Below are 26,624 nucleotides of genomic sequence, written 5' to 3'. Positions count from 1 at the left end.
GCGTAAATTTTAGGTTAACCAATTATTTATAGCCCACGTAATGTATCATTACAGTCCACAACACCTAGCAGCTCACAACCCGATTATATGTTATAATTTTAGTTACCCTCTGATAGAGGCTTTTTGATGGGACACATTTTTTTATACATTTGCCATACACACTAGAGTGGGCCGATGATGTATGAAGTTCTTTATTTTTTTAGACACCAACGTGAAAGGGGTCTAAAAAGATGCATTTCGAATCACATTGAACGTAAAAATTATTTGAAAAAATATTTCATACTTCTTTTGGCCCTCAACCGAGGTTTGAAGTTTATCAGTGTCTGTACATTTTGTAATTTATCTATACTGATAAAATATTTTTTTTGTTAGTAAAGATATAACTTAATCTCATTACAAATTCGAACACGTTTTACAACTACCAAAATGCAAAAAGTTTACACTCAGTGGAGCTGATTCCGTTGAGCGCCTGGCTAATATTGACGAAAACAATGGCTCATTAAAACAATGCTACCCATTTATCACAAAACAAAGTGCAACTCACGCTCTTAGATGCTTATTTAATAAGGTTGAATGCACATTATAAAATTTAATTGTACTGATTTTCTTACCTAAATACGAAATGACAGCCGGTTTAGCGCAAAAAATCGACTTTTTCGAAAACTTCAAGCTCTGGTTGAGGGCCAAAAGTAGTATCGAATATTTTTTAAAAAAAATTTTGTATTCCATGTAATCCAAAAAGCAACTTTTTAGACCCCTTTTATTTCAAAATTCGGAAAAAAATAGTATCGGTCCACCCTAATACACACATACATGTTATATCACATGCATTTAATAATTAACATTTACCTAAAGGCAATAAGAAGGTTGTTTTTATTTATTTGAAGTTTTTCCGTGTGAATGATGGTTTTTGGGAGATGAATGAACAATTCTAGATTAAAGAAATCAAATGTTCTTTCTCTGAATTAATTTGGGGATAAAACCTTTAGTTTTTAATCTTGTGTTGTGAGTGTGGGAAACTCTTAAAAATTTTTTTTTTAAAAATACTTTTATACTTACGAAATCATTCAAAATTTATTATTGATTAATGATGGATTTGAAACTGATAAAAAAGTCACAAAGCAAAGTTCACAAAATATGTATTATTGTCTAAGGCTATAGATATTTATGTTTACTGAATAAAATTTTGGTGAACATATTTATAATGACAACATGAGCCAAACTAGCTAAACTGTCAAACTAAAAAATAGGACGAAGAACTTTTCTAAAGGAAAAAAAAGTAAAGACGTACCTACTTATTGATACCAGTAATTTGAAAATAAACTCGCCGCTTTTTGATTTCTGTAAGGAAATTAGTAAATAATTATTAAATTTCTTGTATATTTGAATGAGCACCTGGGATGAAAGGGTTAATCGTCAAGGGCTTTATGAAAAATAAGGTAACAGGGATTGTGACCTAATTATAAGTAAACATGTGTTGAAACCTCAATTGATGCAGTTGAAATTATTCTGAATTATTTAGTCTATTAGGCAACTTCTGAAAATACTGTTAAATTTTTGTATTCTCTTCTTTAAAATGATCTCCATCTCATGCGTCCTGTCAGCACGTTGGTTTTATATTTTTGATGAAGGTGAAGGTATAGTGGGATATGCATGTTAGTCTAAATTGTGTCCTGACAGAGAGACGAGTACGTCTCGATTCCGGTAGACATAGAAAAGTCGGTAAATGATTTACTTACTTTTAATTTATCATTTAAACAAAATATATCGTACATTATAATATTATATTAAGTTAAATATTATAATTTTTGCTACCTACTAAGTAAGTCTAGAAATTTTTCAGTGGGATGCATTTTTTTAGAGCAGGTTCATGTTGCACACACAATATATTTATTAATTACCTTTTAACATATTTAATAGAAAGTATCAAGGTTTACATTGCAAATTTGAGCCGCAATTCAATTGAGGGATACATGATTTCATTTTCGGGGTGCAAAAGGCGCATTTGTGGAGGAGTGGGCAGTTACGAGCCTCGAACCCGGCACCTTGATCCGAGTGGATGCACTCGGTGGATTGAAGGTCGCGGGGAGAGAATCAAGTTCATCCTGTTGATATCTATTCAGTCCGGGGATTGTGAAGCCCGCGGATGATCGATCGGCGCTGCACGCTCCTACCTCGTACTCAGCCTCGTACTGTCTGCCTCGGGGAGGGGTAGGGACGGCCGCGCGCCCGCTCCGCCCCCCTAGCAGGGTTGGGAAAATCACGATCTAATGAATTATTCTTACCTTGGTGGAAAATTTCAACGCTTATCAGGTCATGCCTTACCTTTTATTTATGAACACTTTCACGTTTTTTAGTGAAAATTCTTGGTGGAAGTTTAGATGTTTATTTCTTTACATAAACATACATATCTGGATTACAAATTATGGCTTATGGAAAAAAGTTTTTTGTATTAATGATAGTTTTTAAACTTTATTAATGTAATAAAATATGTAATGTTTTTTAGATAGAATTATGATCAATTTAGGTTTAGTATGAAAAATCGAAGCAACATATAAAAACCTGCTGACGAGTTGTATGCTTACAATTCAGCAGGACTTCAATTTTAAGACTTTGGTGTAAATATTTTTGAAAAAAAAAAAATGAAAAAAAAACAAACTGGTTAAGCTGTCAAACTGTATAACTTTAAGATAGTTAAAAAAGTAACAAAATATATGTGTTCTTTGGATTAACCCAAATATTTAAATTTTTGGGGCTATTTTTAACAAGTCGCAAAAAACTCACTTTTGGAAAATAGGAATCAATTTGGGGGGTAAAAGTTTGAACTTTGGACCACTGATCAGTGAGTCCGCTACACCGAGCACGGGACCACAACCTGATTCGCATCTATCGCACCCTCTCACTTCTGTCCACTGTACTCCATAATTATAACGCTCCTATATATGATGGCTTAACTCTTATTTACTAATACTTTTGAGTTCGTTGTCGAAAATTATTTGTTAATATTTTTTTTAAGAATACAGAATTTTTTATTTATTTGTTTAAATAGAGTTCACAAAACACACACAAAATTGAAGGTAAATATCCGGATTACAAGTCAAGATAATTTTTGAAGACTATGACTATAACACTCTCTCACTTCTGTTCTAACGCTACGATATGCCTTCGTCAAAAACTTCAACGCTTTTCAGATCATGGATTACCTCTTGTTTACTAAAACCTTTCAACGAATGATACTTCAAAAAGTTACTAGAATTAAGCAAAGCTTGCTCTTTGATTTCTAAAGTAAAGTATTATATTTTTATTAGTAATTTTTAAAGCATTAGCTTTGTGGTCAAACATTTTACTAAATATTATTAAATATTTGTGTTTAGCACTTACCGAATTTTCTATGTCTACCTATAAAACCTATAAAACCTATCAAACCTATTAACCTAACCCCCTCCCTCCTCCCCCTTTACATTTTATCAACTATTTCTCATCAACATATAATATATTCATAAGTTTAATCAGTGAATGTTTGTCCTAATCAGTGCATGTGCTTATTAAAATGCATGTCGTATTGGTTTTATATTTTTGTGCAACAACCATAGTATAGGTGTGTAGTGGGTTTTGCATGTTGGTTTGCATGTTGGTTTAATTGGTGTCCTGACAAAGAAACGAGTACGTCTCGAAACCGGAAAACATAGAAAAGTCGGTAAGTGGTTAGATATAAATATTTAATAACATTTAGTATTATGTATTTTTCATTTTCGTAAGCAGTTTACAAAAACAGGTAAACATTTACATAAATCCGGATTACAGGTCAAGCTGCCAAACTGTAATTTATTTGAATTTAAGACTATCATATCCTCTTACTTTTGATCAATGTACACTAAATACAAATAAATATAATGGACACACATGGGATGCAGGATAACTATAAGTTTATAGAATTAATTTAATATTAAAAATAATCGTCTCTTTTTTATAATTACATACATTTTATATTCCTATACATATCTTTAATATTCCCATTGTGGTGGAAAAACGAATTTTGTGGATGTGGGGTGAGAAATAGCGGGGGCGAAGCCCTAGGGCTTCTACGATAAAGTGGACTGTATTTTTAATTTAATATAAATTATTATCCTTCTATGCGGTATGCAGTGTCAATCAGTCACAACCCCAACAAATTAAATGAATCAGAAATAGAATGCACTAACCTGGTTCGTTCTTGATGGAATTGCTCGGGTCTAACGGTCACCTGCGAGTGACACCAGCACTAGGGCAAACACCAATCTGATTGGACTCTGGTGGTTGGTGGAAACAATGAGTTTAATGCGGCACACGTTCAACGAAATAGTATATTCGACACGAGGTCTTGCTGTGGCTGATTATCAAAGGATACTGAGGTGGGATGTAAACAATTTTTGTGGGTAAAAAAGATTTTGAAGTGTGACAATATTTCAACAATGCATACCCACATAGTTCGCGACCACATTTAAAAAAAATATATATTTTATTTTTTATTCCAGTAAAATGGCTACATGGTGCAGAGCCGATTCTACCATATAAACATAAACATAAATATAACCATAAATATAAACATAAACATAAAACAAAATTTTATATTTGCAGCACATATGGTGATCTTAGCATTTCCCGCCAACGCTCGAACAACGGTGAATATATCTACCCTGCAGTGGCTTGGAGAAGAGCGTTATTAGAGCTTTTCAGGCGTTCCCATAGGCTCTTTGGCAAAGTAGGACAGCGAAGGTGTTTACCCGTCCAGTTGTTAACATTTCGGAGGCACCGCAATACCCAGTCAGTCCGAGTAATTGCATGTATGCATTATTATACGTGACTCTTAATTTATTCGAGTTTTATACATGAACTCAGTCTGAAAAAAATCATTTTTCATCTATTCCTTTATTCCTTTATTCCTTAATCCCCCATCTCTTCTCCGTGTTTCATTCCCCTTTTCCTATTGAAGACTAGTATCGATATTAATCAATAAATTACAGTAGATATGTGGAACATGTTAGAGAAGGAAATATAGAAGTCAAGACATTATCAGCTTATGATTTGTCATTGACTGTTTAAGTGATACAAATAAAGTATAAAATAATAAATATAAACCTGCTTGAACTTGCTCAGGTTGAATCTCTCATCCTCAAATTAAAAATGAAAAAGGAATTAAAGAACCCTCTTAGTAGATTTATATACGCATATTGCAAGTTGTATTTTAATTTCTATTTGATTTCACCTTTTTTTTACATTTATAAAAAAAAATAACACCTCTATTTTTTTGGTTGTTTACAAGAAATGCAATTTGGCAATGATGACATCCGACCAACGTGCAAATACGATTACAAATAAGACCAATACAATTAATTAAAAAACAACGTGTATTATTTTCGGGATTAGAATAGGAAGTCAACTGTGTATTATAAGCAAGGTCAAAAATACTCACTGAAACATCCCATATAAAACCTACTAAAATCGTCATTATTTCCCTATACGTACCCAGTGGTGTATAGATGACTGAATCTGTACCCGAATTGCAGAGCTATCTTGATCATTTGATACAAAAGGGAAGATGATTGGTGTTTCGCTTCAGATCAAGTTCAGCAAAAATAAAATAAAATTTATTTATCTTTATAGTTTTGAATCTTGAAATAGGGCACACATAAACATATTCTTATGTGTGCTCTAATAATAACAATGCGCATATATTATATTTCATTAATAAGTTATTGAACACATATATCTTAACTTTCTGTTTGAATTTCGATATTTTTTTTCTTCATGAACGTTTTTTCCCTATGTCACAATATTTTTTTATTGCGTCATATAAAATTGAATTTTGTGACTTTGCCTTTTTTCTAAATGGGAGTCTGATTTTAACCTTTTCTCTGGCTTTGATAAATTTTTTTTAAATTCTGTGTTTTATAAAAAACTAATATTATCGTACACAAATATCGTATTGAAAAATATCATTTGCGTTTGCAATATAAATATTTTAATGGTAATACTTTTAATTCTTTTAACATCCAATTTATACATCTGTATCGGTTTTTTTTTCAAAATAATTCTTGAAACTTTGTTTTGTAATTTGGTTATTTTGTTTAAATTTTCTTTCTTTGATAAAAATAATGCACTGTTACAGAGATTATGTGTGGTTCAATAATTGTGTTACAAATAATTTTACATGGATCCTTAATGCAGTGTAGTACGAGCTAAAAAAACAATATTTTAGGTCTACATTGCCAAGAAACGAACTTTAAGCTCGGTAGGCAAATGTGACATGCATTAGACTACGAGGTAGACTCATCACACGATTCTTCTTTTTAGGATTTTTACCTGAGGGTAGCCATAGAGTCAAAAACACTTGTATTGGTGATGGTTCACATACAGACCTATATTTTTCATTCGCCTGGGCACAAAAACATGCTAATTGAAAAAACATGTTTATTTAAATCTCACTTAATTACTCCGGCGGCCGGATGAGTTAAAAGCGAATGTCCGGCGAAAAGAAACGGGACCCACCCAGATAAAGGAAGGTAGCCACAACTTTTTTTTTTCTTAAAGAAAAATAAATATTTGCGTTCTTATGATTTACCCAAATATTTCATTAATAAATTTTAATTTAAATTTTTAAATTTAATTAATTTTGAGGGCCGTTTTCAACGAGTTGTAAATAACTCACTATTAAAAAATGGAATCAAGTGTGGGTAGAGGGGGATCCAAACCACGGTTCTTGGTCCGTGCCACAGGACCACAAAGATAAATTACCTTCTTATAACAAATGATCGAGATACGCTGCATTTGTTTTTATCAAAGCAGTGCACGTTGCATCATTAAGTGTGGAAAGGGAATGATTAGAATATTTTTTATGACATTGCAATAGAGGGAAAACATTTTCGAGTAGGGATTATGGCAGTCTAAGGGCTTATGACTTATCACTGGATGGTTAGGGTGGCCACTTTGCACAACATGTAACACTTTAAAAAATTACAATATTTGAGTTTGTCTAAATGTTCGTACACAAAAGACTGGATTTCACCCCCTCAGGAGTCATTAAGATAAACATAGGCAAACTGGTGAATGTTACACAGTGTGTAAAGTGGCCACTTAAACCAGACAATATTCCGTTATTTAAGGTGTTCTCCATCCCTGTTGTAATTTGTTAATTTTTAAACATCTTAAAACATCCACACTTCCTTAATTCTTCTATCTGTTAACTTTTGTGAATTAAAGCGCTTAAACAAAAGAAGAGATAAACCTGGTTAAATTATTTCATCTACTAAGCATCGCCTAAAGAAAAACATTTTTTATACTTCCTTTTATACGAATTAGTTTAATCAGCAATGTTTTGAGTATGTTTCAATGTTTTAGACAAGGAAATCGAGTATGTCAAAATGTTTGTAGACATGCTGAATTTTCACCAAAATAATTTTGCGGTTAACGTGGTGAGGCTGCTGAGAAGACAGACGAATAAGATTTTGATCAAACAACCAAATGTTTCTGGTTTGATTCTTGATAAGAATTTTAAATATTGTACATAACTGTTTTTCCCTATGTGTTTTGTGCTATACCTGACTACTGTCTGTTGCCTCTTGGTCTATTTGGAGACAGAAAAGTGTTCTTTTTGATAAATTATTTTAATATTCCGGGTATTCATAATTAGACCTTAGAATCCGAGTAAGAAAATCCGAATAAAGTTGTGGTAGGACAAAAAGTTAACTTCCGACCTCTGCCGCTCATCCGAAGTTTGTAATACTAACACACGACTACGCAGGGGTTTCGTGTTCGATTCTAAGTGAGATAAAAATCATAAAACTTACTGCACGGAGGTGCAAAATCGATGCTTTTTAAGTTTAACGTATTTCGCGGTTTGATTTTTGAAGGTTAAAATTATCAGTTAATGTGTGATACTGTAGAATGATAGTTTTGAATGGTTTTGGAAATGAGTGGAAATAATTTCAATTTTAATTATACATTTTCAGAGTCGACCTTTTAACGTGCTGAAAAACCGTATTTAAATCACAGTAAGCTAAATTGCACTCCACAGAATATAAAATATTGTGAGAAAAAGAAGCCGATCAAAAAATATTTCATGGCGAAATTTTCGGAATCGAACCTGGGTCTTGTGCATGTAGTCTAAATGTAGCAACAGATAAACAATTTTGGAATTTAAGATATGGTTTAAATGTCCTAACAAAAATATGGATACATCCTGACAACAGTAGGTATGAAAAAACATGAAAGCATCTTTGCGTCCGAGTGAATAAAAAATACAGTTCTGAGTGTGAAAAAGAACCAGAATCCTAGACGAGTGTTTTTGACTCGATGACTAGTCTCAGATAAAAAATCTGGGAAAAAAAATCTAGTGGAGATAAATTTGTATCGTTCGTCTACCATTCTTGAGGTCTTAGGTTCGACTACTAACAAGGAGAACATGAAATCTTGATTTTAAAAGCACTTTATTGGCACCTGAAGCGTAGGACTGATCATCTTATTTTCTATGTAACAAAAATATATAGATACACTGCTATTGGAGTACTGTTTGCACCACTAGGTTCATGTAGAGAAATGAAAATGACGATGAAACCTGTCGGTATGAAAAAAAATGGACGTGAGGTTTTTTAGAAATAATTTCATTATAAGTCGGTAATCATCGATTTCTCGGCTTCTTATCCTTGGAACCCTCATACAGCAAACTAGAAGTGGTAAAATAAAAACAGTTGAAAGAGCTTCACACAAAAATTTAACTTATTAAATATTACAAATTCAAAAATAAAACTGCTTCTTGAAACTTAAAAAAAAAAACAGTTCAAAGTAGCGTTTTATGAATAAGTTTAATTTGTGAAACAGGAACTGTTGCTGCTGATTCTTTTAAATTACCAAAACGTCCAACTCTAAACCAAACCATTGTGCATTGCATTGAAATACATTTTTACGATAGTCCCCTATCTGAAGCATCTATTGACATGGACTAATGGATAATTAAATAGAGGTTGCTTGATTTGGTAACATAAATCATGTGGGTGCATGTTCAATAAAGTCACGATAAGGATCAATCAACATACATTGTACTATTGCTGTATTTGATTTGAACATTTGAGAGTACATCTTTACAAATTGTCATTGAATTATGTCCAACATCACAACTGCAAAAGTTTAAGGCGGAAACAGTCTGAATTTCCTCAAAACAAACGTATTTCAGTATTTTCTTCATGGATTATGGCACACGAGCAGTGATTTTTTACAAACTAGATGTCTACCATTTTTGTGCTCCGAACATTTTGTTTTTTTTTTAAATAACTTATTTATTACGGGAACAAGAACCATCCCACCACCCTTAAAAGCATGCAGTTTTATCTGCCGTCTTCGGACATGCGGTGTAAAAATGTGATATCTATTTTTGAATAATGCAAAAGGTGCCGACTTAAAATATTTTATTTTTATACTCTTTCTTAAAAAAAAACAAAATATTCGGTTAATTTTGAGGTGCGGAAAATGGGTCTATGAAACGTCATTTTTATCGGTTTTAGTTAGGCACAATCAGTCCAGTCCGACGTGCAGTTGTCTTTTTCGCACGTTAACGGGGAGGCTTTTGCAAGAGAGTGACAGAAAAATAATGTTCAAATACCTATTCATCAAAATTCTCTCGACCGCATATCCTATCAAGTTTAAGCAAAAAAAATATACTCGTTGCAATAAAAACATAAGGACAAATGAGTTTTCGCATATAAAGAGTCGAGTCAGCTATGCAAAGTAAATAAAAATTCACCCCTGTATTTGGGCCTCCTGGCCTGTTGTGGTGCAAAAAATGAAAATGATAAAGTTATAGCCGCATTTCGAAAAGTACCTCAAGTTTAATATTTTGAATGTAATTTAATTTGTGAGAAAAAAATTATTTTGAAGTTTAGTAACCAAGTTTTTAGATAATTTTGATAAAATACATATTTGTGGTCCATAATGTTTGCTATTTAAATACGAATGTTGATTTTGTGCATTGACAATTCGTTAGTATTTGATGTAATTATTTATACATTTTAGTTACCTTAGTACATTTTTTAATACATGCAAGATTTTTGTCTGCATAATAAAGCGTTTTTCGTTTTTATTTTACTAATAAAATTTATTATAACTCTACTACTATCGTATTCTGTATTTCTCTTTTTATTGATTTATCGAATTCTATTCAGAAGTTTGTCCATGATAAAAAAGCGTAAAAAAACTTTTCAGTGAACATTCGCCATACCAAATTAATAGAAAATACAAGATTACTTTTTTTTCTCCGTATTAAATTAACGTATATACTTAAATTGAGTACTAATAACAAATAAGTTGATATAATTAATGCTAGTGTTTGAATCAGCATTATTTTTAGTTAAAAAAACGTGTTTTTGTGTTTATTAAATTAACAAGTACGAGTTACCTGTGTACCTTTATATCGAATGTTAGTAAATAATTGTATGTAACCACTTACCAACTTTTCAATGTTCGCCGGTTTTGAGACGTACTCGTCTCTAGGCTGTAATTACACTGACATGCAAATCCCACAATTCGCATTTAAAAAACGGAAAGTGGTTATAAACAATTATTTACTGACCTTTGATAAAAAAATTGACCACAAAGTAAATTTTTTGAATATACATTTAAATGACCCGTTAATAAAAAAACTTAAGTTAAAGTAAAACAATAATTGTCACGTTTTCGTCAGAATAACAAAACGAGTTGATTTTTAAAAAAAATGTCTATTTCCACAAAAAACATAACGATGTATTAATTTACTAAAAACTTAAAAACCTTTTCGATGCTTCTGGCCCTAAAACATATGGCATCACAACTTAAAATAAAGCTACCCCCAAAAAGATGCTGGTTCGTAAAATGCCTGTACGAATTTCAAGGTAGAAATATTTGAGGATCATGTTGCTGCCCTCATTTATCTTGACCGTGACCATGACTTGGGGTTTTCGGGGTTCAAATTCAACAGTATCAAATTTGGCAAATGGCTCCGTTTATGTTGAAAGGGATTGAAAAGGTTTTTGACATAGTTGGCATAGCCCTACTATCGACCGCCCGCTTGTACTCCTACCCCCCCTGGCCCGCTCTATCACCCCCTCTACTCATCCCCTCCCCTCGCGACACCCCTACTCTCCTTCCTACGACTGACCTACGGAGTGCTCAGTTCGCTCGCATCTTCCGTCAGGTGCGTTTGATATTTTCGCTTTTTACACTGAACATATCATACATATGCCTCTATCGTAAATTTATTTATACAAACTTTTATTTACCTTCTTAATCGTGTTACGTTTGAGACTCGTATACGCTGTATTTTTAATGTAGTTTTGTGGTGTGTGAAAAATTGTATGTATCAAAAAACACCTGTTGTAATTACACATCTGTTGGGAAATAAATGTTGAATTGTTGGTAAAACTTTTGACCGTCGGTGTTTTTATTTTGGAGCTGGATTCAAATAAAGGTAAGCATCAAAGCCTTTTTAAATGGATAAAAACATTTTTGAATAAGTTTAAAATACTGTAATCACATACAGAAAATATGGAAAACTTAAAGTAAGTTATTTTTTAAGTTGTTTAGTTATATGTCAACTATTAATTAAATAAGTAGGTAATATGGTTTCTAACAATACAAACTAAGTACGCACTATAAAAAAAAGTTAAATTACCAAAAAAAAAAACAGAATGCTTGAAGTTAAAAGAACTAAGAAAAATGATTAGAAATTATAAAATAAACTTTTAAATTTTTTTTTTTTTTTGATCGCTTTTAATTTTTTTTTCATTCGTATCACAGTGATATGTTCATAATAATTATGATTGCATTTTACTTGTAGATTACTTTAAGTTATTTAAAATCAATTATTGTGTGTTATCAAAATATAGCATGTCATTGAACCAAATGATCAATCTTTGGGAGGATGTAATACAATTGAAATAATGAGGTGCCGAGAAAATATTCGTGCATATGTACAAACGGAACAGTAGTGTTGTATTAATGTGTACCGTAGGTACTACGAGAGGAATCGTATTGCAACGCCAGCGCCACGTCGGTAACGTGGTACATTTTCCGCACTACTCAAATAGGAAAATTTATGAAGATAATAAAGTTTTTAAATCATGACTGTAATTGAAAAGCGTAAAGATGAAATACATTTTTAAAAGATAATAAGTCAGTTCGGGCATTTACTGGGCTTATAACCTGTTATAGGTTAGTTGTAAACTTACGCATTGGTAACGTTCGAAGGAGGTTGTGATGCTGATTTTGAGAAACGACAGGCTCTGGCTCGCATTAGAGAAGTTGAAAAACGTATGCCAGCAAAGAGGCATCACAAAATGGTTATTGCCATATTTTTTTTCCATCTCATTATATGTTATGGATACCTGAAGCTTGGGAAAAAAGAGCGAAGGAATACAGATGCTTCCTAACACGGTCATAGACAGTCTATAGTAGGGGTTGTGAAATCTACTTTTCGCTATGCAGAGCCCCATTTCCTCTCTTAACGATTACCGAATGGAGTTTTTCACAACTACCTATGGCCCTGTTATTGGTTCTGTCGGATATACAGATATGTTAGCTTCCAAAAAGAATTTCAAGGCTTTTAAAAAAATAATTTCGGCGAATTAATCACGTTCAATTAATTTAATCCTGGACAGTGAAGAATTCATTTCTCTCCTTTTATCAAATCAATAAAGCGTATATATGAACTTTTGGATTATCTCTTATCACCGCAAATATGCTAAGGCTACCAGATTGTAGAGAGATCCTTCAGGCAGCTTTTCTAGTTCGATAAACAATTTTTCCGTGTCAATCATTTAATTGAAAAATGTAACTTTATTACGCATGCAATACGATCAGGTACATAAAATTTCGCTAGGGTAGCAAAATAATGTTTGTAGCTGGATATTGTCAACTTTAAATAATTTAGCGTATGTCAAGCAAGAACGGTGCTTATTTTTCGATTGATTTAAGTAGAATAATGTCGATTCAAATAAATATGCTGAACTAAAACACGAGTACAATTGTTCAGCATATTTTTTAATATTCAGATATCCTTCTTTAGAAACCAATGTCTAAGTATTTAGACCAGAGCCTGGCCGTGTTTTCAGAAATATATTGCAGCGCAGAAAAAAAAAAAATATCCAGTTAAATATGAAAGCATCTCTACAAATTTGTGGGACATTATGCAAGTTATATTTTTGAAAGGATAACTGATGAATTCGACCAACTATTATTTTTTTCTGCCGCAGATGACCGGTTGGCCACCGCTAGTCTACGGTTATAGGACTGATATTTTGATTTTCTGGAAATAAAATAATGAACGACCTGCAACTGCGTGCTTTCCGGTAGTTTGGTCAGGTCACAAGGCAAACAAAAGTAGAAGAACAAGTGCTTAAGGAACGGATCAAAGGATTTTGATCCTTTAAAAGGAGTTCAATGAGATGAATCGACTGGTGACGTTTTACCAACTGATCAAAAAAGTATAAAAATTAAAAAAAAACATTTTCCAGCATTTGTAGCATTTGAGGAAATCTATTCGCTTTTTTATTTGACACAAGACTAGCCCAGCGCTACTCTAAATTCCTTTAGCGTCAGTTTTTGTTTTTACTATCCTTTTTTTATTTTATTTTATTTTTGTTTTTTTACAATATACATAAGAGATAAAACAGATGTTTCAAAAAATAAAGGATTATTACATAGCATTGAAATACATACATATTAACAGTAAAAATAGTAAACAAAAAATTCCACAAAAGCATAGCCTGTTCGTGGGTATACAAGAAATGTTTATGAATTTTCACTCTTAAAATAAAAAAAACAGGTATAATATTTTTGTGTAATATGAGAAAGAGAAAAGAAAATATTCTGTAAAAGATGATAAGGTACTTTTTTATTTTATTTTAATTAAAAAAGGCAATAAAAAATATTATTAAAAACACATAAAAATATTATTTATTATTAAAGACAACAAAATATATCATAGAAAAAAAGAGTTAATATCTTTTACTTGAATCCAGGAAAGTGCGTGTTTTTTAAAAGAAGGAAAATTTTGAAAGTTTGGGATCAATGAAATGTTATCAGTAAAAAAAGAATAAAAATTTTTGGGCCTATAAAATATGCATGACTTTGTTTTATGGTACATGCATGAAGATTATGGTACATGCCTGTTTTCCGTCTCCTGTGGGCCTCAAAGCTTTACGTTACGATAGCAAAGGTTACGATTAGAGCTAATAAAATACCACTACTACTACTACTTTTAAGATTACGATTACAACTACTATAGATATTAGTATTACTACTTCTAATACGACGAAAACAATGCCGTTAAACACCCTACGTTTACTAGTACTACGGACAATATTAGGTACTATTATTTATATCACGACTACTTCTAAAAACATTACAATTAGTTCTTAGACTAAAACTATTACCTTTAAAACTACAATTATACCGACGGACTATAATTACACATATTTTAGATATATATCAAAATCCACGTAAACAAATATTTGAGCAAACAATCTTAGGATTAAATTGATTATTGCAATCCACTTCAATGAAAAGATACGAGGTTGTGATCCCGTGGCTAACGTCGTGGATTTACGGATCTAAAGTCAAGGGCTCAATTATCCACTCTGCTACAACTCTGTTCCCATTTTATATTAGCGAGTTATTTGCAACTATTTGAAAATGTCCTCAAAAATATAAATGTAAATATTTGATAAATCGCCAGATCGTAATTTTTATTTTTATTATTTTTTATTTATAACAAATAAAAATACAATATTACAACTAAATACAATTTTTTTCAGTAATCAAATACTTATATTTACATTAACGTTTCTTATTGCATAAAAGAAATAAACAATTCTTGTGTACATAATGGAGAGTATCGTTTTACAATAGATTATTTTATTTTTATCAATAATACTTTTAGAATATCATAAATAAATTACAAAAAAGATATGAACGATGTTTTCAATCAGTGTTACATAAAAAAGAATTATGGATGTAATTTTTTACTTTTTTCTTAAATATATTGTATTCCTGACTGTAATTTTTATTATCTTTGTTCATTTAATTAAAGAAAAATATTCCTCTGTAAGGAAAATTATGTTGTGCAGTAGTTGTTTTCATTTTACGAATTAAGATATTACCACCTACTCTAGGTGGCGTACCTACGTTTTGAGACCTAGAAATTCTACTATTTATTTTATCTTATTTTTTTTTTTTTTTGACACAACTTATGTTAGCACCTAACACTCGCTACGTTAACTCGCTAAGAAAGCAATAAAACTGATAATAATTGGCATGTTGTAAAGATGATGGAACTTACGAGAAGAACCAAGCAACAGTAAATTTGGTATTGGGAATACTATGCGTGTACAAGGCCTGATCGAATTAACCCTTTCATCCCGGGTGTATAATAAAATATACACGATTTTAAGATTGATTTACACACGTAGCCACCGAAAGTATAAAGCTGTGAGTTTATTTTCTAGTAATTGGTATTCTCAAATACGTTTCTATTTTTCTGCTTATGTTGGTAGTTGGAATTACAAAATAAAGTTCGGTTTTTATTTTGACAGTTGGCTGGCTTCTGGCTGGTTTCTTTGTTTTAGAGCGGATTCTTGCTGTCCTAATAAATTATATTTGAGTAGAATGTTTAAAATGTTAACTAGTCCTAAAATTAACAAATTACAACAGGGATGGGAAATACCTTAAAAAAGGGAATATGGAAGTCTAGGCATTTACAGGGCTTATGACCTGTCATTGGCTGATTTAAGTGGCCACTTTACACACTGTGTAACATTCACCATTTTGCCTATGTTTAAACATCCACATTTCTTCAATTCTTCCATTTGTTGACTTAAGTGAAGTTAAAGAGCCGAAACCTTTATTGTTGTGAAGAGATTCATCTGACTGAATTATTTCACACACTAGGCAACGCTTGATAACCATTTTTCAATTTTAAAACTTCTTCTTAGACCAGTTGGTTTCATGACAATATTTGAGTTTTTCCAAATGTTCGTTTATTATAAAACATATTTAACTCACATTAAAAAGATTAAATCAATATTTTGAGTGGAGAACAATGTTTTGAGTTTGTCCAAATTTTTGTAAAGACTGGATTTAATCCCCTAGGGAACTGTCAAAATATTACAACGGAGAAGAACAACATTTAAGAGAAGGCAGTATACATGTTCAGGCATCTAAAGGGCTTATGACCTGCCATGAGCTGGTTTAAGTGGCCACTTTACACACTGTGTAACATTCACCGATCTTTCTATATTTGATCATTTATATTCTTTCAATTCTTCCATCTGTTGATGTTTGTGAAGTCAAGGAGCTGAAACTTTTATTGGTGCGAGTGAGATTCATCTGATTGATTTTTTTTTACCTGCAAACTATGCAATAAAACTTATTTTGTTGTATAAAGGAAATGGGTACCACTGACATTATAACAATTAATAACAAATGGACCAAAACTTAATATGTTTTTAAATATTTAAAATAAAATTTATTTATACTAACGTATGCAACATATATTTGAATAATTAACAAAACATATTTTTTGTGAAAATCACCCCACGGGCGCTGTACAATAAATAAATATCCCAGCACATCTTGCAGCTACAGAGCTGGACGGTTGAGATTCTAGTTCCTCGTCTTTAATTATGATATATAGGAGCTAGATTACAGCACGTCTTACAGCTACAGAGCGCATGGACAATACAAAATCTAGCCCCTATTAACATTTTATTTATTTTTTATTTGACAATGAAGTTAAGAGTTTGAGTGATATTTAAAAAAATGAAATGAAAAACAAATTTTTGAAAATAGAAGATAGATTACAAAAAGTCTTGCAGCTACATTCATAATGTTCCTATATGTACATCATAATACGTACGTAAGATTTATAAACTTAATATTCTTATATAACACCTGTTGTTTTTTTCAAATAAGTAAAATTTAAATAAAATATTGTATTACTTTGTAACTGTGTTATGCAATTTCTACAAATTGGATACGGCTATTAATAAATAATTAATAAATGTCTTGAAGTTATTAAACTTAGTCATAAAAGATAGTTAACGACAATCTTTTCAAAAGTAAAAAAAAAGCAATGTGTCGAAATAAAGATTAAATCAATGTTCTCTTTACTTTGAAAAACCAAAGAAAATTGTGTTTTCCTAAATGTACACGGATTTATTTTTCCTTTATTATGGCATTTTATCAAAACATGATAACATCAGCTGTAAACAAGTAACATGCATTTACAAATTATGGTAGGCATATAACCAAGAAGGATAATAAATAACAAAATGCAAATGAACAACATAGATGAAGAACATTTAAGGGATGATAATATATAAGTCTAGGCATCTACAGGGCTTATGACCTGTCAATGGCTGGTTTAAGTGGCCACTTTACACACTGTGTAACATTCACCATTCTGCCTATATTTGAACATGTATATTCCTTCAATTCTTTCATCTGTTGATGTTTGTGAAGTTAAAGAGCTGAAACCTTTATTTATGCTGGTGAAATTCATCTAATTGAATTATTTCACCTACATACTAGGCAACGCCTGAAAATGTTATTTTTTCAATTTCTATACTTCTTCATGGACCAGGTAATTTATCAACAATATTTTTCTATATTACCATCTCTTAAATGTTCTTCATCTCTGTTGTAATATGTTAATATAAACAGCTCTCCGGGGAGCTGAATCCAGTCCTTGTCTACAAAAATTTAGACAAACTCAAAATATTGTTTAAAATGTAAATGTATGGTTTTCGATGATTTATTTTAATTTGAGGAATGTTTTTGAAGGTACGAATATATTGGTATTAGAATAATAATTACTGGAGATGCGCTGAATTTTTGATTTTATATGTTCGGTATTCGAAAAAATATCAGTTTGAAATACCGAATATCAAACTACTGATTGTAGACAAAAACTAGGCCAGCGAATGAGTCAGCATGCAAACGGACGTGTGTGACTATCAAAAACGCTAATCCAGCGTTTCAATGGTAAAATCAAATTACTTTGGTCATGTTTACCCTTTTAACTCAGAGATCAGCCATTCGGAAGTATTTCAATCGCTCTCCATTTTTATTTATTTATATATTGATTAAGATTTACGTACATATTTATATAAATTAAAGAGAAAATAACAGAAAAAAAAAAAACAGTTCACACGTATAAAGATTAAATTTGCAACTCACAATTTGACGCCCAACTAGACAATAGTCTGTTCAAAAGTTAACAAATTGTGAATTTGCTGATTTGCAATGAGATATAGCAATAATAAAGGCACAAAAAAGTACACTATGCATCAAGGAGACATTAGAAATATATTTTATGCTGGATTCAATGCATAGCTTAGAATAAATATGTAGGATTAGGTAGTTGAGGGTTGGTTGGAGCTCCTACCCCAGTCAAAGATTGACAGAGAAGACACGAGGTTGCTGTTTGATGCGTATTTGTTACATGGCAAATAAGATACAGCACTTGGTTGCGTAGAACGTAAATTTTAAATTAACATTTGTTTTAATGAAAAACAAAAACCTTGGGGGATTCTGAAATGTGTGAACACTGGAGACGACACGTTGGCCTCATTCCTCGATAGATACACCTCCATACAACCTTTTCTCCCTTTTTAATCTGAATAGAAATTTTATTATATGTTCACTAATTTTTTCATTTATTAATTGTTCTTTTATTTCATATCATGTACTACATGATTATTGTGCACTGCTGTGATTTTTTCTGTAAATTGTTATTTTTTTAAAAGGTTCTTTGAACCGTTGATGTATAAATAAATAAACAAATTAATTCCTTAGGAATATTTAAAATAAAATTCCGTATAGGGTTCCCCAGAACTCTCTAAAAGCAGCGGGTGGATGGTGGGCTTAAGGATCCTTTCAATGCAATTAAGTATTTAACTTTCCTTGGACTGGCATCTGAAGTAAAGATTGATACTCTTTCGTTCCTGTAAAAGATGATCGAGATACGTTGCATTGTATTTGACAACTTGCTCAAGAAAGTGCTTAATAAACCACTCGGTACGAATAAGGGTTTGAAAATAATGATAATTTAAACATTTTCAATAGGCAGGTGTCTCATTTCTTTACGCAATATTAAGTGAATCCTACTACTACCTCTCTCCATAGGCCTGGGCACTGACAGCGCCCCTAGCGGCAGAATAAGCTTAAGTGGCCATTGAAGAGTCTCTACTACTGTAAGCCAAACTGTCATGCTTCAAGGAACATATTCACTACAACAGGCCAGGAGGCCCAAATACAGTGATGAATTACAGCACAAAATACCCAGGCTGGAGAAAAATCATATACAATTTTTGTATTCATACCGGTAATCGAACCCAGAACCGTCCGTGCGTGAATCAAGCGTCGTCACCGTTACCAAAAATATGTTGGTCAAATCACTGCCCGCTTGCGTTTTTTGCAATAAAATTAGTAAATGGCTATTAAAAAAACTACTAATAAGTGTAAAACTATTTCAGTATACTTAAGCAAGGTTTTGATGTATGAAAATGTTTAATGAGCGTTGTGTTCCCAAGTGAAACGATAATTATAAATCACGCTCAAAAGTTCACGCTTCGATTTTACGTTGAAAATGGCTCTGAGCCAAACATTTACTCCAGTGCAGCGTAAGTAAACATGCACATTTAAACCGAATTATATTGATAATATAATATAAGTAGAAGTCTCATATTATTTATTGTTTCAGCATTTACTTTGTGGTTTTAAATAAATAGAAGTCTCGTTAACTGAATCATGGTTTTTCGTGGTTCAGTTTAATACCTTGACAACTAATGTTAGTAAATATTAGTATATTACCACTTACATTTACATTACATTTTTTTTTTGCACCACAACAGGCCAGGAGGCCTAATTACAGTGGTGAATTACATCACAGAGCACCCAGGCTTGAGAAAAATCACATTTTTAATTTTTGTGTTCTCACCGGGAATCGAACCCGGAACCTTCCGTGCGTGAGTCAAGCGTCTTGACTACTACACCACGGAGGCCGCCGACGTTGGGGTTGCACAGTGCACTTAACTTAGATTTTTAACCGTCTTCACGAAACAGCTTAATTTGTGAAACGGTAACCGTTGTTGCTACTTTTATTGAAAAAAATCGATATACCCATTTCTAGTTGGGAAAAGAAAAGAATGGTCATATACTAATAATAATGAGTATAATTATAGGTATAAAATAAGTAGTTATTTTTTAATATTAACAAACGCAAGTTAAAATGTTTGATAACAAATTAAATGCTTAAAACATGAATGATAATTATTTAATATGTGTTTTATATTTAAAAGCTTATAAAAAAAACATTTTTCAATTCCGTTTATACCTAATAGTTAACATTTTCGGACTCTAAAAACAGTTGTTTTGTTTCCAGTGCCAAGGCCTTGAATCTACATAATAAAGTTGATGGTTTAATTTTTCAAGTTCAATTTCATTTATTCATAAATGTGTACACTAGAAAATGAAATATCTTAATTCATACATATAGAAATGATTAAAATAAAAAGGTAAAATTAGGTATAAATAAAAATAACACATATATGTACATAATAACCAGAGAATAATATGTTTAAAAAGTAAGAGAAACTTGAAGCGAAAAACTCCCTCAGAGACGTGAAAAGTGTCAATGTCCAAAGTAATATTGTTCAACATAGAGATAGCCCTTCCAACAGGCATAATCATTGGCAGGTTGGTTCTGTTTATTGGAATGTGAAACAGTATATGCTGACGCTGTCTAAGGTAATTATCCGAAACATAAATGCTAATGCTCGGCATAATTTCAGGGTTGTCAATAATACCGCGTATGTCCTACTCTCCTCTGACCTGTCTGAAATTATTGTTTATATTTCTCGTAGTACGTAGTACAGTAGAATGTATTTTAAGGGGAACGTTTTATTGCTAGAAAGAATTAGGGATGTTCGGCATTTGCTCAACATCACATTAAAAAGACGTACCACTTAGATTGGCCATATTTTGGGACACAATAATTCCTGCATATTATTTTGGAAGGAACGGTAGGGGTACAAACTACAACCGAGGACCAACCCCGAAGAAAGAGTCTTGATAAAATTCAATAAGTATGAACTACTTTGTTGGATATAAAAAACTGCTGAGTATTATTGAAACGGACAAGTATAGTACGAAATTTCAAAATGAATAAAATATACCAATAAAAAACACGTAACATGGCCAGTTATAAAGTGCGGCTGGTTGAAAATCAATCACAGCAATCGAAACAAAAAAAGAATATGTGATAACAATGGATAAAATAATAATTAAGACAATTAAAACACAATTTTTTTTTTCTGTTTTAGTTGATTATTTTTTCAGTTGATTTTACTTTTGTGTGGAATTTGTTAAAGATGCGTGTATTTTTATTATACTCGCTCCTTTAATTTTGTTTATTCATTTATGTTAACCCTATCAGTTTGAATTAATTTCAATATATGTATGTATATATTTATTTGTCCCTACTTAGCACAGTAATTGCTAATAAAAATATGTCAATCAAAGCTAAACTGGCAGTGCACAACGGAGTTTTAGTCCCAACACTAATGTATGTAAGTGAAACATGGAACTGGCAGAGGAAGGATGAAAGCCGAGTGAACGCGGTTGAAATGCGATCTCTTAGACGAATGTTTGGGGAATCAATGTATGACAGGGTTACGAATGATGAAATCAGGCGATAGTGTAAATCTGAGTCAAGTCTTATTGATCAGATTAAGAAAGGGTCTCTGAGAAGGTTTGGTCATATATAACAAATGGATGACGGAAGAATGGTAAAACAAGTTTATATGGCAAAAATGAACGGCAACGTGAGACGAAGGCGACCAAGGAAGACGTGACATGATCAGAAAAACCAAAATCTTAGGTCTGGTCATGTCAAAAGCAGACAAAACCTAGGGGCACGTATGACAAGATGTATGAATGTGGGATAAGCTAGGAATGTATGCCAGGATAGACGTGTGTGGCGGTCCATTCTCTCTGCCTACCCCTATGGGTAAATGGCGTGATGATAGAAGTAGTAGTAGTAGTAGTACTTAGCATAGGGCTTGCGATTCCACGAAGTTCGGAAATATGACATTATCTTTGGATGTACTCGTATCTTATATTGTAATAATTTATTTATAAAAACTTCAAATGCATTTTATATTTATAAAAATTAGACATCTCTTATTTACCGCAACGAGAGTGTTCAATATTTTGGAAGAGCGTATTAAGCTCTCAAGGACAAAAACTATTTTCAAGAAAGTAGTTAAGGACTGGATTTTCCTTAGTGGGAGGGATTTGAGTAGGAAACTCCTTGATTGATGATGATTTTTCGAATGTTTCGAGTTTACTGTTTACCATATTGATGTGCCATATTTATATATGTATTTAAAAAAAAGACATTTTTTATGTTTCCGGTCCTATATTTGTGGTGCTATACTTATGTGTCTGTGTTAACTAATTGCTAGTCCCATCACAAAACAGGACTATAATTCCACGGAGTTGGCACTTATGTCTCAAATAATGTCTGTAAATAAATAAATAAAATAAATAAATTATGGTAATTTACCATCGTTCCCCTTTGCACACCTAATGATGCATGGTGCGCTGCATTGGTAAACTAAACGCAACGTTTTTCGATCATCTGTTGCATGAAAGTAAGGTGATCAGTCTTATCCAGGGATCGAACCTATGACCTCAAGAATGGTAGGCAAACGGGCCAACTACTGCACAATGAGGCGGATTTATCTCAATTCGATTTCCTTATTCATTGCTTTTTTCTTAAGAGCAGCTATCAAGTCAAAAACACTAGTCTAGGGTTGTGGTTCTATTTCACATAAATAACTGTATTGTTTATCCGTCTGGACACAGTCATTAGAAACGGGGTATAAGAATTAAAATACATTTTCGAGTTAATTTTTTGATCAAATCGTTTGAAAAACAATGTCCCGTTTGCTTTTATAAAATATATTTCTAACGCCTCAATATTGTGAACATTAATTATTTACCAGGTCTTAAATTTTATGTTTGTATACGAATTTCGTAACGAAAGCGGTAAATCAAATAACAGAACTTCAATTATCAAAGCTTTTGATTGAGATATAACACCCTCCCGCAGGGAAGTTTTAATGACTTAATATTCAAGGTTATTTCGTAGCCACGTTATGGATATTTTGTAGCCATTTTGCAACCACCATCCCATGGTTTCATATTTACGACTTCCAAATACTAAATTTTACTCAGATAGTATGGTGTTTTTTCCTTTTGATGATTTTTGTAAGATTTTTTATATTTTTTCTGATGGAATATCAATAATTAGACATTAAATTGTTCGCATAACTTTTTCTTGTTACACTTCCACCTGATTTTTATTATTTCATTGGTGCGTATAAATGTTTATTTTCCCCTTATTTATTGATGTCACATAAGTCTTAATAGAATGTTAGACTTATATATGTATATATTGTCTCTTTTTGATTATTTTTTTTCGAAAAAGGAATCAACCGCTATGCCTCTATTTAGAGGTTTATCAGCAAGTGGGATAGAAGGGAAATGGAAAGAGGTAATAAAAAATATTTTTAAAAAAAATTATGAAGTCGTATTTAAATTGGCCTAAATTACATTATTATTATTATAAATTATAAAAAATATATTATTATAACAGTAAACACAGGTTATAAAAATCACACCACAACACCCAGACCAATTGAGGAAAAAATCTTTCTTTAATTTTTTTCTTGCAACTGGCGGGAATCAAACCCATGACGCCAGTTTTACAGTTAGCCGTCTAACCAATATGGCATCTATCACATTCAGATTAATACTCTGGAAGAATCTTTGATTCGGAATTATGAGGCAACTAAGTTCGCTATATATCTCTTAATCTCAAACGCTACAATGGTTCATCCTTAAGGTCACAGAGTTGCTTTACCGGCAGGACATTACATATAGTCATATGCTTTGCCCCACGGAATATGCTATTCGGTACAGTCTCCTTAAACAGTCTTACCTGATTATTATGGATTTTACCCAGATGAGACTGGAAGGTGAGACCCCAGACACGCACTACGTAAGATAAAATTGATTCAATGAGCGAGGTATACAAGTATATGAATCATAACGTTTTAAAATGTAATATACTTTTTATTTCATAAATGACTTTAAACTAGTACCTTAATCTCTCGCAGATTCCACCAATACTAACACACCAACTAAAATTAGAATCAATAATTAATCCTAACTCAATCTTTTCTAAATTAAATTAAATTAATCAACAGTTTCAATCCTTTGGATTGACTTACAGCAAAGCTTAGCATCTGCATCAATTTTTCTTTTGAAAATGAGGAGGTTCATTATTTAAAAAGAACAAAACTATTGTTAAAAGACTAATATTCTTTGTATTTTTGAAATTGCTTCGCGTGTGACGTCTTAAGCTCTCTTCCGCTTCTTCTTCATCAGCTGCCGTTTGGTCTGTTAATGGTAAGTAAACCGGAAGTCTGTCGCAACTTCCTTATCATTGGTTGATTCATATGAACTACTGACGTCGTCCAAAGTTGTTCGTTGTTATTAAAATATTTTTTAATCCGTTTTTGCAGTTTTAAAGACACTTTGCGGTATAATTTAATGCTTAAATTTTCACCAGGCGTAAGAAAACATTTTTTGCAAGGTTCTTATGTTTCTGAAATTTTGCATTTCCTCTGGTTTGATTGACTGTCCTGAATTACTATCCAAATTCAATTAATGCTCCCCCAAAAGTTCTTGAAAACAACTTTCTTCTCCATACTCCTCTTGTTTCATCTAATTAGTAGCAACATTCATACTTATGGTTACCTTTTAATAATTTTGAGTTCGTTTCTCGATACGATATATATTTAAAAAATGTTTTTACTTTTAAATATTTCATAGTACCCCAGGCTAGCACCTGAAGCGTAAAACTGATCATCTCACCTTTAAGTAACAAAAATGATCAAGATACGCTGCGATTGGTGTACCTATGCGGTGCGCCTTGCACCTATGCACCATTAGGTGCGGAAAAGGAATGATGATGATGTTGATGATTTAATAATTTAAATGAAAAAACAAAATCATTAAAAATGGGTTTATTTGGGAATAATCATAATGACGTGTCTTTCGAAATAATTTGTATTATTTCTTATTTTTCTTTTAGATTGATGTAAGATGTTTTTTTAAAAATATATTTTGAGTTTGTCCAAATTTTTGTAGACAATGACTAGATTAAACTCCTTGGGGAGCTGTTGTTGACAAGGCAACTAGCTCGCTAGTATGTAAGTGAAATAATTCAATTAGATGAATCTCACCCACATAAATACAGAATTCAGCCCTTTGACTTTACAAACATCAACAGATAAAAGAATTAAAGGAATATGGATGTACGAATATGGGCAGAATGGTAAATGTTACACAGTGTGTAAAGTGGCCACTAAAACCAGCTAATGACAGATCATAAGCCCTGTAGATGCCTAGACTTCTATATTACCTTCTCTAAAATGTTCTTCATCTCTGTTGTAATATATTGTAAATCTTAAGTTAGTAAATATATTTCAATAACTATGGGTGCTACTTGTAATTGGCTTATTTGTTTTATTTTGTAAATCGAATAAATCGTCGCGTTGGGGAAACAAGATTGTATCTGACAAAATATGTTTTTTACATCGAACTTTTAGTATATTTATATTTAAATATCGGCTTTATGTGCATTAAAATTTAATAAAAAAAACGAAATTCCTCCTTACTTATTATTTAGTTTATTAAGACAAAATTAATAAAAAAATATTTGATAATGTCTTCGTTTCAAACTTTCATGTCTCAAAAAAGTATGAATTCACATAAAATCTTGTTTTCTCAATGCGACGAAATGTAGCTGCTTGTTATCCGAATAAAAAAAACACCCAAACCATTCCGTACGGCCCTCTTAAGTTCTACATAATATGACCTGCAGCTCATATCTTTGCATAAATCCTCAAGGTGTTCTCGGCGAGGAGGTCTCCCCAGGCATCCCCTCTATTACCTCATGCATGAGAACCTCGTGATGCACTATGTGACCGGAATCTAGCGCGTCTTTCAGAAATAATCTTAAGCTTTCAAGTGCTTTCCTCCTTCGATTCCGCTAAAAACCTCGTCACCCGTGATGCTGCTGTCCTGGAAATTATTACGTTGATAAAAAAAAAAAATACATATTACAACAGTCATGAAGAACATTTTACAGAAGGGAATGTGGAAGTCTACGCATCCACAGGGCTTATGACCTGTCATTGGCTGGTTTTAGTGGCCACTTTACACATTGGGTAACATTCACCATTAAGCCTATATTTAAACATCCACATTTCCACAACTCTTCCATCTGTTGACATTTGCGAAGTTAAAGAGCTGAAAACTTTAATGTTGTGGGTGAGATTAACAAGATTGAATTATTTCACCTACATACTAGGCAACGCCTGAAAATATTTTTAATTATTAAACTTCTTCTTGGACCAGGTGGATTCATTAACAATGTTTTGAGTTTGTCCAAATTTTGTAAACAAGGTCTGGATTCAACCCCCCCA

At 32.1% G+C, this 26,624-nt stretch overlaps 1 protein-coding gene across 1 annotated transcript in view; it reads left to right on the top strand.

Annotated features, from left to right (window-relative positions):
• The first annotated feature begins 11,316 nt into the window (after nt 1-11,316).
• Nucleotides 11,317-26,624, top strand: part of LOC148282231 (acetylcholinesterase-like) — a 136,155-nt gene continuing 120,847 nt past the window's right edge. Inside the window, exon 1 of the mRNA XM_088225411.1 lies at nt 11,317-11,473. The gene's annotated coding sequence lies outside the window, so the exon portion shown is untranslated. The remainder of the gene's footprint in view (nt 11,474-26,624) is intronic.

The sequence above is a fragment of the Micrasema longulum genome, unplaced genomic scaffold (genome assembly GCF_059751315.1).
Source record: "Micrasema longulum isolate JH-2025_06_02 unplaced genomic scaffold, ASM5975131v1 h1tg000357l, whole genome shotgun sequence".
Classification (NCBI taxonomy): domain Eukaryota; kingdom Metazoa; phylum Arthropoda; class Insecta; order Trichoptera; family Brachycentridae; genus Micrasema; species Micrasema longulum.
This window is presented reverse-complemented; position numbering and strand designations above follow the sequence as displayed.